This window comes from Lissotriton vulgaris, chromosome 1_1 (assembly GCF_964263255.1).
Source record: "Lissotriton vulgaris chromosome 1_1, aLisVul1.2, whole genome shotgun sequence".
Lineage (NCBI taxonomy): Eukaryota > Metazoa > Chordata > Amphibia > Caudata > Salamandridae > Lissotriton > Lissotriton vulgaris.
Window position 1 is genome coordinate 1,401,334,389 of NC_141685.1, and position 16,670 is coordinate 1,401,351,058.

At 47.6% G+C, this 16,670-nt stretch overlaps 1 protein-coding gene across 3 annotated transcripts in view; it reads left to right on the forward strand.

Moving 5' to 3' along the window:
• PUS7 (pseudouridine synthase 7) overlaps positions 1–16,670 on the forward strand; it is a 330,471-nt gene that overhangs the window by 135,566 nt on the left and 178,235 nt on the right. The gene's annotated exons all lie outside the window — the stretch shown is intronic.

Below are 16,670 nucleotides of genomic sequence, written 5' to 3' on the forward strand. Positions count from 1 at the left end.
CTGTTAACCAATAAAAACACTGGAGTTTGAGTGCTTGTGGAGGGAAAGTCATAGAGTCAATTTTAAATTGAGGCAGTAGATGATCCACGACTGCTTGTCTGAAACTCAGCCGGCTGTAGCTCTTTGCTAAAAGCGTTTGTATGTGAGTTACATAACATTGCCCTATTTACAAACCAATGGAGCACTGCACAGGAGAGACATATATAAATTTAGCTTGGCAGGTGCTAACAGGATACCCTAGTTGTGACTGGAGGCCATAGAAAGGGCCCTATAGGTTATGGTGGTATTAGTGGTGGTAATCGAGAAGGTGAAGGGTAAAAGGGAAACTAGCGGCTAAGAAAGTGAGGTGCTGCTTGAAGAGCTCAGCATTGTGAAGGGTTGCATTGCATGGAGGTTCCAGAAAGTTGGAAGCCAGGTTTGCAAAGTGCTCACCGCAGTCTTCTGAATAAAGGAAGAAATAACAAAGCCTAGAAAGTTACTTGGACACTGGGCCCGATTCACAAAGGTGAATTTACATTTTTCTGTAGTAATTTTACTACTTTTTGGTATTCACAAACTATGAGTGTAATTTTACTACCAGTAATCTTACTAGTAGTAAAATTACAGTCATAAAATTACTAGTAGTAACATTGCATTCGTAGTTTGTAAATACAAAAACATTAGTAAAGTTTTGTAAACATACACTTTTGTGTCAGTTTACATTTTCTGTACTAAATTTACTACTGTTCTGGTATTCACAAACTACTTATTTTTTAAATTAATGCATATTATAAGGCAGTATACACTACAATTAAGATTCTCCAGTATTGGGGTGTCTTTCATAGATTCCCATGCTTAAATATTCCCCGTCGTCGAAGTGGGAGCCCCACGGTAAATAAAAAAGCAATAAAACCAATCATATATGAATATAAAAACATAATTACATACATTCTAAAACCATAAATACTCATAAGTACCAAGGTTAGCATTAACACATAGGAATACATTAAAAGAAAAAAGCACTTTCATAGCCTATCCATGTCATTATGCTAGTCCAAACTACAGCCAATCAGGTGCAAGCAACCCTCTAGAACCTTCTCCTCAGAGGCTCAGGCCCTCAGATTTTCTACCGAATGTCGTGTGAAGGGAGTCTCCCTGAGCTCTGCTCAGTTTTTTCAATTACTTTGTGGATTTCTACAATTTTTGGGATGTCTTCAAGTAAGAAGTCTGTTTCGACCATGTGCTTCTTGTGGGAAATTGCGGCTCTTCTCAGAGGACCCTCACAAGAAGTGTATTTACTGCCTCTATCCAGAGCATGAGGTAGGCAAATGTAAAATTTGCAGGACTTTCTCAACCAAGACCCTTAAGTACAGGGAAGGGCGTCTCCTCCTGTGGTTGCAGAGGTTGAAGGATAATTATTCACCTCTTTCTGATTCAGAAAGCCTTACGTCAAGTGTGTCTAGAGCCACTTCTAAGCGTAGCAGTGTGCAGGACTTACCATCTCCATTCCTAAAGAAGAGGAAGCTTCAACTCAAGAAAACTTCTGCTGTGTCTCCACCTCTTCCTGCTACGCCCTCGAGATCTGACTCTTGCACATCTACGGCTCCTTCTACGCATGTTTCCACTAAAAAACGTGCTAAATCGTCGACGGGAGCATCGACGGTCTGTCCGACGATGAGATCTGCCGTCTCTAGCTCTCTGACGACGACAGTGACGACGACTTTTGCTAGCGGGTCATTGACGACGACGGCTGCGTCGACGTCCTCAGTGTCGACGATGGTGTGTGTGAGCTTTAAATCTGTCTCGTCGACGATTCCGATCTCCTCGTCTATGTCAAAAAAGAGTCTCCTCGACGTCAAAATCTTCGTCGACACCTTCTGCGAAGATAGCCTCTTCGATGACTGCTCCGTCGACAACTGTTTGATCTGCTGCGGCTTCGTCGACGGCGCTTCGTCGGCGGTGGTGGTATCGCCGATGGCTTAGTCGACGGTTGTTGTTCCGTCAACGGAGTTACTGTCGTCGCCGTCTACCTTCGCATCATTGCCTCTGGTACCAATTTCATCATCCGGTTCTGGGACTCCTGCTGTTAACCCTCTGCTCCAACGCCGACATGTGTCTTTGGATCAACTTCCGATTCCACGTCACTCTCAGCCTCCATTTCCTCTTTTTGCAACAGGATCGGAGCCTGACTCTGGTTCGGATGAGGAGGAAGATGATAGATTTTGGGCAGCTCAAAGCCCTTCGGAGCTGGTCACAAAATACCAGGACTATGAGAACCTTCTACTCAGGTTCCCGCAGCACAAATACTGCTCTCTCTCTCTCATTTCTAATCTCCAATACATGTTGGAGGACTATAACAGACTATTTCCACCGTCTCACCATGGATCTCCTCAACCTACGGTGCCTGTGACTACAGCGGCTCCTACCAATACTGCACTGCCAGGGCCATCTGCGACATCGGCAACATCTGCAACATCTATTCAGATTCAGGCAACTGTTTATGAGGATGATGACGTTCGCCCAGATCAGGAAGACGGCGAAGTTGATGATGATGCTGGGACCATGGCGGATTGGGACGATTATCAGATCCAGACAGAGTCGCCGCCCCCTTTGGTCCAGGGATTCCCCCCCCATGTTGATATAGCTGGTTTTCACCAACTTATGGAACGAGCGGCGCTGCGCTTCAAACTCCCTATGGTTCGGAAGGATGAGGACTGTTTTCTTTATGATTTCAAGAGTCAACCTTTTAATAAGGTCCGTGCAGTGCCCATGATTGACTTTATCTGGAATGAGGGTGTCAAACTGATGCAGACGCCAAATTCTATTCCGGCGTTTCTTCTCATTTTGAGAAGAAATATAGGGTGCCCCAGGGTTCTCCAGCTGCCTAGTAGCGCAGCCTAAACCCGATTCCGTGATCACCCAAGCCGCACAGCGCCGTTCCAGGAATCTGTCTTCTCCAATGACCGCACCTCCTGACCGTGAAGGATGTCGTCTTGATGCCATTGGGCGAACATTTTCCACTATGGCTTCTACCACCGTGAGAGCTGCAAATTCTCTGGCCATTCTGGGTCGCTACGACCGCAAGATGTGGTTGGATAGGTCTTCTTTTATCAACCTCATTCCTGAGCCCACCAGAGCAGAGGCTCTTCAGATTCTTCAGGAGGGAGAGAGAGGGTCATCAGAGATTATCGAATGCTCTGTGGACATTGCGTGCACTGGTTTTCGTCAGCTTGCGGGGGCAGCTGTTTTACGTCGTCAGGGCTGTCTTCGTTCCACCTCTTTTCGCCAGGAGGTTCAGGCAAAAATCCTTGACATGCCCTATGATGACGAATCGCTTTTTGGCCAACATGTGGACGACGCATTTCAAACCAAAAAAAAGGACACAGAGACGGCTCGTGCCCTAGGCACTTTGCAGTTTCGCAAACAGCCTTTTTGTGGTGCACGCGGACGCGGCACCTCCTCTTCTTTTCTCGGCAAATCCAACCAGTACCGCTCCTACGGTCAAGGAAATCCGAGATATTCCTCCCAGTCACAGCAGTCCTATCGACAACAGTCTATCAAGTCGTACAGAGGAAAGTCTTCCTACGGAGGCTCCGCTCCTAAGAAGCAATGACTTGCCTTCCCCGCTCAAAGTTGGAGGACGAATCTCCCTTTTCTTTTCCAATTGGTCTTCAAACACTTTGGACCGTTGGGTGCTGGACATTGTATCAAAAGGCCATGCTTTGGAGTTTGTCATGTTCCCTCCAAACACTCCTCCATCTGGTCCACCTCCGGCTCACCTCAGGGAGCTCTTTCAACAAATTCGACTCATGATTCAGAAAGGTGCCATCGAAGTGGTTCCCAAGTCTCAGAAGGGGATGGGGTTCTATTCCCGTTTCTTCCTAGTCCTCAAGAAGTCCGGCGAATGGCGTCCGATCCTCGACTTAAGGGCCCTAAACAAGTACCTGAAGTACCAAACCTTCCGCATGCTTGCGCTTGCGGAAATTCTCCGCCTTCTCTCGAAGGGCGATTTCCTGACCACCAGCGATCTCCAGGACGCCTATTTCCACCTGCTGATCCTTCCAAGACACCGGAAGTACTTGCGCTGGGTAGGGCACAGAGATTTTCAGTTCAATGTTCTGCCTTTCGGCCTTCGCTCCGCCCCACGCGTCTTCATGAAAACCCTGGCCCAGTGGTTGCACATCTACGTTTGAAAGGCGTTCAAATCTTTCCCTACCTGGATGACTGTATCATCAAGTCGCAATCTCGTCATCAGGCGTCTCTGGACACTCAACTCTGTCAGACTCTATTCCACTCCCTTGGTCTGTCTATCAACACGAGAAGTCTCCGTTCGATCCAGCTCCCTGCAGGACCTTTCTAGGCGCCACTCTGGATACTTCGCGAACGTCAGCTGCGGATTCTACGCCTAGAGGCTCTCCTCCGTTGAAAAGGGTCAGTTTCAGTTTGTGTATTGAAATCTTTTCTCGGGAAGGCGTCCACCTGCATCTCCCTGATCCCAAATTGTAGGCTTAAGAGTCGCCCAATTCAGGAGGAACTGGACAAACAGTGGCTTCAGGTCACCGGCTATTTCAACAATTTGGTCCTGGTGACTGCTCGGATGAGGTCCGCTCTTCACTGGTGGGCTCAACCGTCCCACATCGCTGCCAGTACTTCTTTCCTAACCATTGTTCCAGAGCTCGTCCTTACCACAGATGCCTCCCTGGAAGGTTGGGGCGCACATCTTCAGGGGCTATCCATAAAGGGCTAGAGGACCCCGTCTCAACATTCCTGGCACATCAACAGACTGGAACTAATGGCCATTTTCCTTGCGCTCAAGTCTTTCCATCTTCTGCTTCAGGGAGAATCAGTGCTCGTTCAAACCGACACCACCACCAGTATGCACTATGTAAACAAACAGGGCAGCACCAAGTCACCGCTCCTCTCTCAGCTAGCACAGAGCATCTGGGACTGGGCACTCCGTCACCAAATTACCCTGATAGCGGTTCACCTACCAGGCATCTCCAACATCCTAGTGGATTCCCTCAGCAGGTCTGCGTCCTCGACCCACGAGTGGGATTTGCATCAGCCGACTCTGGACTTCATCTTTCGGCTGTGGGGTCGCCCGAACATGGATCTTTTTGCGAGCCCTGTGAACCGGAAATGCCCGTCTTATGCAAGTTGGCTTACCCATCGAGGGTCGTGCGGGAATGCCCTTTTGATGGATTGGTGCAATCTATTCGCCTACGCTTTTCCGCCGATCCCGCTGGTTCCGCGAGTGTTATAGAAAATGTGGAGACAGCCGTGCCACATTCTCCTGATCGCTCCCAGATGGCCTAGACAAGCGTGGTTCTCAGAACTGCTGCTTCTCTAAAAGTGCGAACCAATCCTCCTTCGTCCTCGAGCGAATCTCCTCACAATGGACAAGGGTCAGATCTGCCATCCGGACCCTCTCTCTCTCTCAAATAATCGGCCTGGAAACTGAGCACCTTGAATTTGCCCACTTGAACATTTCGCCAGCATGAAGAGACGTTCTTCCCAATGCGAGAGCTCAGTCCACAGTAAAGACTTACACGCTAAAGTGGAAAAGGTTCTGTCACTCGTGTGCATCTGCCAACATCCATCCCGTGCACTCTTCTCCTGCTCAGCTTCTGCCGTTCTTTCTGCAGTTGGCTCAATCAGGACTTTCCCACTCCACTTTGAAGGTCTTCCTAGCGGCAATAGCTCGTTTTCGGCAGGATGGGTCTTCCTCTCTCTACTCTTCCAGAGTCATTCTGCAGTTTTTTCAAGGGGCTGTTCAGGATGTTTCCGCCCATTCGGTGTCCTCCTCCTACTTCGCGTCTCAATGTTGTTTTGGCGCAATTGATGAAGGCGCCTTTTGAGCCCATCCACAAAGCGGATTCGAAATTTTTTACCTTGAAGGTCTCCCTTCTTCTCGCCTTGATCTCCTCTCGTTGCGTGAGTGATATCCACGCCTTTACCATTCAGCCTCCTTTCCTTCAATTCAAATCGGACTGTGTTGTGCTTCGCACCAACCCGGCCTTCATGCCTCAGGTGCCAACTGATTTTCACCTCAATGAACCAGTGTTCTTCGCTAATCCCCAATCTCCAGCGGAGCAACAATTGCATTCATTGGACGTTAAGAGATGCCTTAAATTCTACATCGACAGGTCAGCGCCCTTTCGTAGGTCTGATCAACTGTTCGTTGCTTACGAACGTATGCGCAAAGGGCGGGCTGTTACCAAGCCAACTATTACACGTTGGATTTCCTCAGCAATCTCATTCTGTCATCAGAAGGCCGGCAAGGCTCTTCAATCTACAGTGAGAGCTCATTCCACCAGGGCGATTTCATCCTCTACGGCCCTGTTTGCTGGTGTGCCGATTCACCAAATATGTCGAACAGCCACGTGGTCCAGCAGGCATACTTTCACAAAGCACTACTGTCTTGAGACGATTAACGAAGCTGATACGGCAGTGGGCCAAGCGGTGCTTTGCAATCTTTTTAAATAAGGTGAGCCTCTTTCTTTCCCTCCGCCTGTATGATTTTTACTATGATATGTCTGGCAGCATTATATCATTTTCATTGAATGTTTATGCTAATGCACTGCTATTTTGTCTTTCTGCCAGCTATTACTGCTCACTATTCTATTCAAGCATGTGAATCTATGAAAGACACCCCAATACTGGAAAAGAACAATTGTTACTTACCTGTAAACGGTGGTTCTCCAGTATTGGTGTCTTTCATAGATACACATACGACCCACCAACCTCCCCTCAGAGGCTTACTTTTCCTCCTAGACTCTTTTGTCACTCTTGTGCTACAAAACTCTGAGGGCCTGAGCCTCTGAGGAGAAGGTGCTAGAGGGGTGCTTGCGCCTGATTGGCTGTAGTTTGGACTAGCATAATGACATGGATAGGCTATGAAAGTGCTTTTTTCTTTTAATGTATTCCTATGTGTTAATGCTACCTTGGTACTTATGAGTATTTATGGTTTTAGAATGTATGTAATTATGTTTGTATGTACATATATAATTGGTTTTATTGCTATTTTATTTACCGCGGGGCTCCCACTTTGACGACGGGGGAATATTCAAGCATGTGATTCTATGAAAGACACCGATACTGGAGAACCACCGTTTACAGGTAAGTAACAATTGTTCTTCAGTTTCAGAGATAAACAGAAAAGAGGAAAAACCAAAGCAAAGAATTACAACAATTATGCATTTCTTTTTTTTTTTACCCCTTATTTACCCTTCCTAATTAACCCTTCCCGCCTACCGACCCAAAACCCAATCTACCTAATCCAGGGGAGTTGGTCTCACTCTAGTATCCTTAATTTCGATTCTGAATTGATTTCCTCCTTATCGATTACCCATTTTTCTCTATCCATCTGGTTAATTGTGCCCAGATTTTTAGGCCTTTCATTCGTGAGCATATTCTCCTTCTTGCATAGATAGCTTTTTACAGATTGTAGTTCGCTAAAAGACGAGAAAGCCATTGCTGGAACCTGGGGGGATTAAGATCCAGCCATGCTGATGCAATACATAAATGTAAAATTGCCATACCAATTAACCCTAGTTCTTCTCCAGTTATCCCCTGCATGTTCTGTGTTACCCCAAGGTTTATCAAGTTAGGAGAGAGGAAGCAGTCTATTCCTAGGGCCTCTTTAAAAAAGTTGGTGATCTCTTGCTTTAATTTTCTAAGAGCGTCACAGGAGGCGAAGATGTGAATCAAATCTGCCTGATATAATGCACACTGAGGGCAGAAGGTTCCTCTCCCCATCCCCCGTTTGGCAATTCTTTTCAGAGTGTAATATAGTGAGAAACCGGTTTTATAGTATTGTGCCTGTAGCCGAGCTGGGATTAAAACACTCTGTGCCAGTTTGACTGAGTGAAAGAATAGGTCTTCAGAGGCCCCAGTCTCTGCTTTCCACCTTAGTGCCCGGTTATCCATATCATCTTTCATTAGCGAATTAAAGAGATTATAAAATACTCTTATAGATAAATCTCTGTTCTCTCTTAATTTATCAACTATGTAGTTGTTAGCGAATCCAATTGGTCCATCACCTTTCTTATTTAGAAAATCCTTTATTATGAGATATTTGTAAAAATCTCTCCGATCTATCTCAAACCATTCTTTAAGATTCTCGAAAGATACCAGACCCTGAGGAGAAAAAAAAGCACCAAGCTTAGTCAGCCCAACTTCACCCCACCTTTTGATTATTGGGCCTTTTGAAAATATTCTGGCAGATTGGGGTTATTTCTAAGTGGTGTATAGTAGTTGAGCCACCCCACTCCAATCAGTCTCCGTACTGACTTCCAAATTCTACACCTCCCTTGTAATGTTTTGAAACAAACTTTCTTGTAGTGGTTGTCATTTAGAAATCGCCAGACCCATCCCCAAGCCTCGCCCCCATTATGAGTTCTAGGGGGGTCGACACTTCTTTCCCTCGCTCTATCTTTTGTTTTTTCTTGTATAAGAACTGAGTTGTATAATAATGTAGTGCCCCAATAGTAAAGTCTTACATTTGGTAGGGCCATTCCTCCCCTTTCCCTAGGCAAAGAAAGAATGCCCTTCTTGGCTTAGCATATGCCCAAATGATTCGCAAAAACAAACACTCAATTTTTTTAATACAGCTGTAAATTGCAGCGAGATTGCACGCAGCAGATAAAGGAACTTAGGGAAAAAATTGCATTTGAATAATAATGCATCTGCTGATAATAGATAAATGAAGATTATGCAGTCTCGCCATATCCAGTTTAGTGTTAACTATTAGTGGGTCTATATTATATTTAACGATGTTCTCTGTGCTAGCAGACATATCAATACCCAAATATGTTGCATTTCTAACTACTCTAATGTCATTGATTGTTGAATTCTCATTGCCCACTATTTGCATTTTGCTCCGATTAAGGGTATACACTGAGAATGCCACACATCTTGCCGCTTCTTTTTCGATTTCGCTTATAGCAGTTTCAGAGTCTGGAGTCACGAGCGATATCGTCGGCATATGCCTGGACTTTGGTTTCCCAGCCATATGTTACAGTAGGTCTGATAACATTATTGTTTTCCATCTGAAAAAGAAAAGGGTCAATATAGTCTCCAAATAGCAGCTATGAGCATGGGCATCCCTGCCGGGTGCCTCCTTGGTATTTTAAAAGAATCTGTAAGTGCCCCATTAGCAAAAAACCTTGCTGTAGGGTAGAAAATAAGCATTTTAATAGCCTGCAATACCCGTTCCCCAACTCCAATCCTTGACATTTTCTCCCATAAGAAAGGCCAGGAGACCCGGTCAAAGGCTTTTTCTGCATCAAGCAAAATGAGTGCCATTGGGTCCATGGAAATGTTTGTAGCATCCAAGAGCGAGATAACCCTTTTTATGTGATCTGTCGTCCCCCGCCCTGGGATAAATCCATGTTGCTAGATGAAAATGACCTTATGAATAACCAAAGCCATACGAGTGGCAAGAATTTTTGAATAGATCTTGCTATCACAATTAATTAATGTTATGGGGCGTTAAGAGCCGGGTTCCCATGATGGTTTATTTTATTCAGAAAGATTACTATTTTCGCTTGTGACCAGGACTCTGGTGGTCTTCCACCCTTGAATACGTCAATAAATAGCTGTGTCATACATTCTTTACGCTGTGATGACAATTTTTTATAAAATTTGAGAGGTATGCTATCTAGGACAGTGGCCGTGCCGCTGGGGAGGCCGTTAATGCATAGTATTATCTCGATCCTATTGCGGGAGTTCACACAGCAGTAGCTGGTCAACCTGGTAGAATTGCTCCGTTGGGATCAAGTTTCGATATGCCGCAACATCTCCTGCGTCCCCAGGTGAGTCCTCACAATATAACTCTTGATAGTATGTATAAAAAACATTTCGGATTCCATCTGAGTCTGTGATCATCCCGAGTACAGGATCTTTTACTTCTTGTATTGTATTCTGAGTTACTTTTTATCTAGCTCTGATTGCCAGGTGATGCCTAACCTGCTGGCTGCACTCGTACGCTTCCCCCGCCACACTGCGACTTTATCAGTGGCATTTTACGCTATTATACCCATAATTCCTGACTTAACAGCTGCTATTTTTGCCTGTGCTTCTACGTGGGCCCCCCCCCCCCAGTCTGGAGCACTGTAATCAAATCTTCCGCGGCCGCCAGCCTGTATGTCGTTTATCATAAGCGTTTTCTTTTATTCAAAGATAATGAGAATCTGAGGGGTTCCCCCTGTATTCCATCTTTTAATGTGTCCCATACAACTTTGATTCCTGCACTCCCTAGATTCTCCGTGAGAATCATCCACTCCCTCATAGGATTACAGTATTCATCATTGAAAAGGAGAGCTCGTTCAAAACTCAATGTAATGCCCTCCTTAATCTCTACAATTAGAGGACTGTGATCGGCCAAAATGCGTGGGGATTTTCTCAATAAAACAATCATGGAGAAGTGAGTGAGATAACAATATAAAGTCTAATCTGGCATGCTTGCTGTGTGGAAAGCAAAAATAGGTAAAGCCGGGACCCAAGGGATTTTGCCAGTTCCAAAGATAGCAAAGTGCTTGCTCTAAGGATAGTGTCCTTAGTGCTCGAAACACTTTCAGCTTCCTGCCACTGCATGTCCAGCTAGTTTCTGAACTCAATTTTCTATCAGCAGGTATATTTATATTAAAATCCCTGCATGCAATTATATGGAGTAACCAGGCAGCTAATTTGTTATTTATATGTTCAAATACTGCTGGGTCGTCTAAGGTACTACCATAGATTGAGTATATAGTGAGTATATCCCCATTATTCTTGCAGCATTTAGTTATTGCCCACCTCCCTTGCTGGTCCACTGATGTTCGCCTAAATTGAAGGGCAGTTTTAGAAGTCAAGATCGTGACCCTGCGTGTCTGAGAGTTTTGTGTCATTCCTCCATCAACGTTTAACCAAGTGTTTTTAGTAAGTGCAGTTGAGCCCTTTCAATATGAGTTTCCTGCATAGAGATAATGTCGGCCTTCAGTAACTGAAGCCCAGCTGCAGTATACTGTCTTTTTATGGAGTCATTGAGGCCACATATATTAATCGTTGCTATGCGCAGCTTACCCATCTACCATAAATGAAAGAGGAAAGATAGAAAGAAACGAGTAAATGTGAGTCTTCTCCCCGTTGTGCCAACCCCTTCCTCCCCGAAACCTGCCCACCCCTCTGCCTTACCCTCCCCCGCCGACAACCTATATCTGAGGCAGCCTGGCCAAGCCTGAGCCAGGATGATGTCATCTGAGCTGTCATAACCCAGCTGTCCCACAAGTCTTCCCCCCTCCCTCACATTACCCTCAAAAAGCGGTAAATCAAATATTTTATCTAAAATTGTTAATAAGTGTTCTAAATCAGCTCCGGTAAAGTTATTACGTTATTAAAGTCTGCTAGTCGTTAGACCATGCCCCCATTTTGGCCAGTAATCTCCTGTAGAGATGCCTGGGCCTGAATTTCGGATATAAAGCTGCGAGTAGTTTTCTTAAAAACAACCTTTAGCCGAGCTGGATTCTGCAGGTAAACTTCTGCCCCGGGCTGCTGAAAGGGGTTAAAGAGTTGTCTAAGCTTCCACCTTCGCCCGACAGTGGCTTGGGCGAAGTCAGATCTTGTAAAGAAGCTCACTCATTCTAATTCTTTTTTAGTAGTTGGTCTAGCCAAGTCATAAAGAGACTGGCGGAGCAGAACGTTTCCAAAATATAGAATCATTGTGTGTGGATACTGAGGAGTGGATGAGGGACGTTTCAACTGTGTTAACCGGAATCTTTGGGCTCTGTGGAACTCTCTGTCCCAGTCCCAGGTATGCAATTCCAGAAAAGCCCACTTGAGCAGCGAGATCTTATATTTCCTAGGGCCATTCCCTTCAACTCCTTCCGGAATGCCTAGAACACAGAGGTTATTGCGTCGTTGTCTGTTCTCATATTCCTCCATTTTCCTCATTAAATCCTTCACAATCCCCTTGTGTTCGTCGCCTTGTGTCTTCAATGTGACTAGATCCTTCTCCAGATTTTGAGTCCGAACTTCCACATAGGCCATTCTGTCCGCAATTTTGAAACAGGTTCTGCCCACCTTCCTGATGGCCCCTTGTACTTTTTTTGCAGCCAGACATGCTCTTTGGTTGTCTATTTTTACCTCCTCCAAGAAGCTCTTAATTGATTGTAGCACAACTGCTAAAGCCGGATCATTCTTAGTCCACAACCGTCCATCTTCTGTGTTGCCTGTAATTGTGCATTTCCGCCCTGAGGAACCTATTTGATCAGACATTGTAGTGAGTTGTGAATAGTTCCTTCTCAAGTCTCCAGTGCTTCCACAAACTGGGGTCTCACATCTCTTCCTCCGGCTTCCCTTCTTTACTTTTAAGTTTTTTCTGTCCATAAGTTTTTGAGTGAGGGTCCGAATCGGAGCTGCTATTCTAATTGGGCCATTCTCCCTCACTGGAGGCAGTTATACTCAGGCCTGATATTTTGGAATCAGCTGTTAGGGAATAGAACGTTCGAGGCATGTGGGCTGCTGAATTCATATCTGTGCATAGATCGCCGCCTAGTGTTGGGTTCGGATGATTGCACATTGTTGTCCTGGAAGAGTCTTCGAAGTATCACGAGATAGGTGGCTCCTCCCCTGGATTACAGTGCGCATGGGCATCGACTCCATCCCCAGATTGTTTTTTTCCGCCATTGGGTTCGGATGTGTTTCGGTTCCCTCTCTCGGAATCGATAGTTGTTTAACTTACTTTGCTTGAGACCAAAAGGTCTTTAGGACTCGCGTCGGTATTGTCTATCGTTCGGGTTCGTTTGTTTCATCGGCTCCGAACCAACTCTGCCCTTCCGCGTGCTTTCGGCGCGGACGGGCCTACACGACGCTCCAACCTACTTTCATCATGGAACGAAGTCCATTTAAGCGGTGCCCGGTGTGTGCTTCGAAGTACCCACATATCGACGTGCACCCGGTGTGCAATAAGTGCTTGTCGCCGGACCACGACGAGGCCAAGTGTATGGCCTGCTCCAAGTTCCGGTCAAAAAAGACACTCAAGCTCCGCCGAGCTGCGAGACTGCAGGCCCAGCGATCGGCACCCCCTCCGACGGACATCTTCGACACGGAGGATGTCGGCGACGACACTATCCAGGATATCACAGAATCTAACCCGGCGTCGGAGGTCGAGGAAGACTACGACGCGGAAGACGAGGATTTCGAGGAAGTCGTCGAGGAGGTAGGGGACGACGACTGGGCCCTTGCCACCGTAGAGGATAGCTCGGACGAGGAGCTTCCTCACACTGACTCCGGGGCCAGCCACCATTCTAAGGCCCAGGCCGAGGGATCGCCTTCGGGCCTTACCCAAAGCCTTGATTCCCGTCCCACGGCTCCGCCTTCCGGCCCGGCCACGGACATTGATACGGCACCACTCACGGTACAGAAACCGAAAGTGAAACCATCGGTCTCTACGCCAGACGTATCGAAAGCGCAAGTCGCACTGGTCGGGTCTAAGACTTCGGAGGCCTCGGCGCCGAAGAAATCCAAGATGGCCATCGAGCTCAAGGGCCACGCCAAAATGGCCGACCCGAAGACTACGGTATCGAAGCCGAAGGTAAAAACGGCCGACGCGGCTGCATCGGCGCCGAAGTTGGTCGACGCACTTAAAAGTCGCAGCGATACCAAGAAGGTCGACGACCATAAGAAGGCCACGAAGAAGCGGCAGGACGACCCCAAGTCTCTCACTGCCCCGCTTCCACTCGACAAGGCCAAGGGGGCAGCTGCGTCGGCTCCGAAGACTGCGTCATTGGTCACCGTCCCAAAACCGGCTTCAGAAGACTCTCTCGAGCCGGTGCGTCCCTCCGCCTCGTTCACTAATAAGGTCACGGAGTCCCTTCAGCGTATTAGGGAGGGGGCCGCAGCAGTCGAGCCGAAGGACACTGTGCCGCCCAAGCCTCTCCAATAACCGGCGAAGACGCCAACACCGATTCTGTTCACGTTGCCGCCAAAGACGGCGCCGAAGGCTTTCACAGCAAAACCTGGGGCCGGAGTGCCCGTGAAGTTATCTTCGACGCCGAAGGCATCGTTGGTGGTTCCAAGCCCGCGCCACCAACCGCTGGCAGAAGAAGAGCGTTGAGAAGTGATCATCGACGCCAACACAGGCAAGCTCTCTCTCCTTAAAAGGAAGATCACCCCTGAACCAGCATTGGAGCATTTCCAAATTCCACTTAAGAAAAAGATGCACTCTGCTGGTGCCTCTGCCTCTGTGGAGCCTGTATCACCACAAGGCCATGAACTTTCACCCACTCATTCTTATGTAGAGGAGGGTGATGGAAACGACGAGGATGAGTATTCCTATCCAGTCTACTCAGACCCAGAAGATGTGACTGAGCCATGGTCTGCTGGTGGCGACCCTGGGGACCCGCATTCAGGGCAGGAGCCTCAGCTTTTTTCAGCAAAGACTTCCCCAACAGAAGACTCTGCAGCTTTCAATGCTCTAATTGAAAGGGCGGCAGCCAATCATGACGTCGATCTCCATGCTGACCCAGTAGACGTCGATTTTCTTTTTGACACCTTTTCAGTCGCTGAAAAAACTGTAAAAACTTTGCCAATGCTAAAAGGGGTGTTGAAACATGCGCCAGAAGTCTTCAAGGAGCCCACCCGAGCAAGAGTCATCAACCCACGTATCGACAAAAAGTACAAGGCAGCGCCCACTGATCCAACGTACATCAGAGGACAGTTGCCTCTGGATTCCCTGGTTGTCTCCAATGCACGCAAAAGAGCCAACTCACAAACTACGGGTGATGCTCCTCCCCCAAACAAGGAATAAAAAGTATTTGAGGCTTCGGGGAAACGAGTTGCTGCGCAGGCAGCCAACATATGGCGCATATCCAACACACAGGCGCTACTTGCGCGTTACGACAGGGCACACTACAACACTCTAGAGACCCTTCTACAGCACTTACCAGATCAATATAAGGAAGCAGCAGAAATGTTGATACAGGAGGGGAAGCTTATCACCAATGCTTCAATTAAGTGCACTCTGGATGTGGCTGACACCGCCTCAAGAGCAATTAACACTAGCGTTCTACTTCGTAGACATGCATGGCTCAGAATATCCGGTTTCAAACCAGACATTCAAACTACCATCTTGAACCAAACTGTCAACCCAGACCACCTGTTTGGCCCAGAAGTTGATACCACCCTCGAGAAAATGAAGAAGGACACCGCCACTGCAAAGTCTATGGGTGCCTTGCAGTCCCAGCAGTTTCGGGGTGGTTCCTTTCGTCGCTCCAATAATAGAGGCACCTCGAGGGGTCAACTGTCACAGTCGATGCAATTCTATAAGAGTAACACCCAACCGTCCTATACCAACAAGGGTCGGGGTGGATACCGTGGCAACAACGTCAAAGGCAGAGGACGTGGTAATAACAGCTCCAGGTCCTCCACCGCCAACAAACAGTGACGCCTTGTCACTGCCCCCTGACCACGCAACACCGGTCGGGGGGAGACTCCAGCAGTTTCTGCCCGTGTGGAAGTCCATCACCACGGACAGGTGGGTCAGATCTCTTATCCAATATGGTTATTGTCTGGAGCTCATGTCCACTCCACCCAACATACCCCCAAAGAGCCGTCCTATGTCCGGCGAGCACTTGCACTTGTTGCAGCAGGAAGTCAACGTCATGCTGCAAAAAGGAGCAATAGAGCTCGTGCCCCCGCAGGAAAGAGGTACAGGAGTTTACTCCCTGTACTTTCTGATTACAAAGAAGGACGGATCCCTCAGGCCCATCCTAGACCTCAGACCTCTCAACTTTTACATTCTGTCAGAACATTTCCATATGCTCACGCTGCAGCAGGTTCTCCCACTGCTTCGGCAAGGGGACTTCCTGGCAACTCTGGACCTCAAGGATGCGTACTTTCACATTCCACTGCATCCTTCACACAGAAAGTACCTCAGGTTCACCATTCAAAACCAGCACTACCAGTTCAAGGTTTTGCCTTTTGGGGTCACCACAGCGCCCAGGGTTTTCACAAAGTGCCTAGCGACGGTGGCGGCGCATCTGAGACATCAGAACATCCACGTCTACCCCTATCTGGACGACTGGCTCATTCAGGCGAAGTCGGCCCAGCAGTGCGCCGACCACGTGTCCCACACCATTCACCTTCTGCACGATCTGGGGTTCTCACTGAATTATCCAAAATCACATCTCCAGCCCGCCCACATACGGCAGTATCTGGGTGCGACCATAAACACTGACGGCCACACCGCAGCCGAATTCAGTGAGAGTCAACAGCATTCAGTCGCTGATCCAAAGATTCAGACCTCAACACTCGCTTCCAGCAAGAGTGTTCATGCAGTTGATAGGCATGATGGCCTCCTGCATCTCCATAGTCCCACACGCGAGACTACATATGCGTCCGCTTCAGGAGTGCTTAGCACGTCAGTGGACTCAGGCTTACGGGCAGTTAAAACACCTAGTGTTGGTGAGCGGTCGGGCATACAACTCTCTGCATTGGTGGAATCCACGAAACCTTTGCAAGGGCCGACCGTTTCAAGAGCCTGTGCCGCAGATCGTCCTGACAACGGACGCTTCTCTCCGAGGATGGGGAGCGCATGTACTGCAATACACGGTGCAGGGACTATGGACACTACAGCAAAGGAAGATGCACATCAATGTACTGGAACTGATGGCGATCTTCATGGCCTTAAAGGCATTCAAAGTACATCTGTG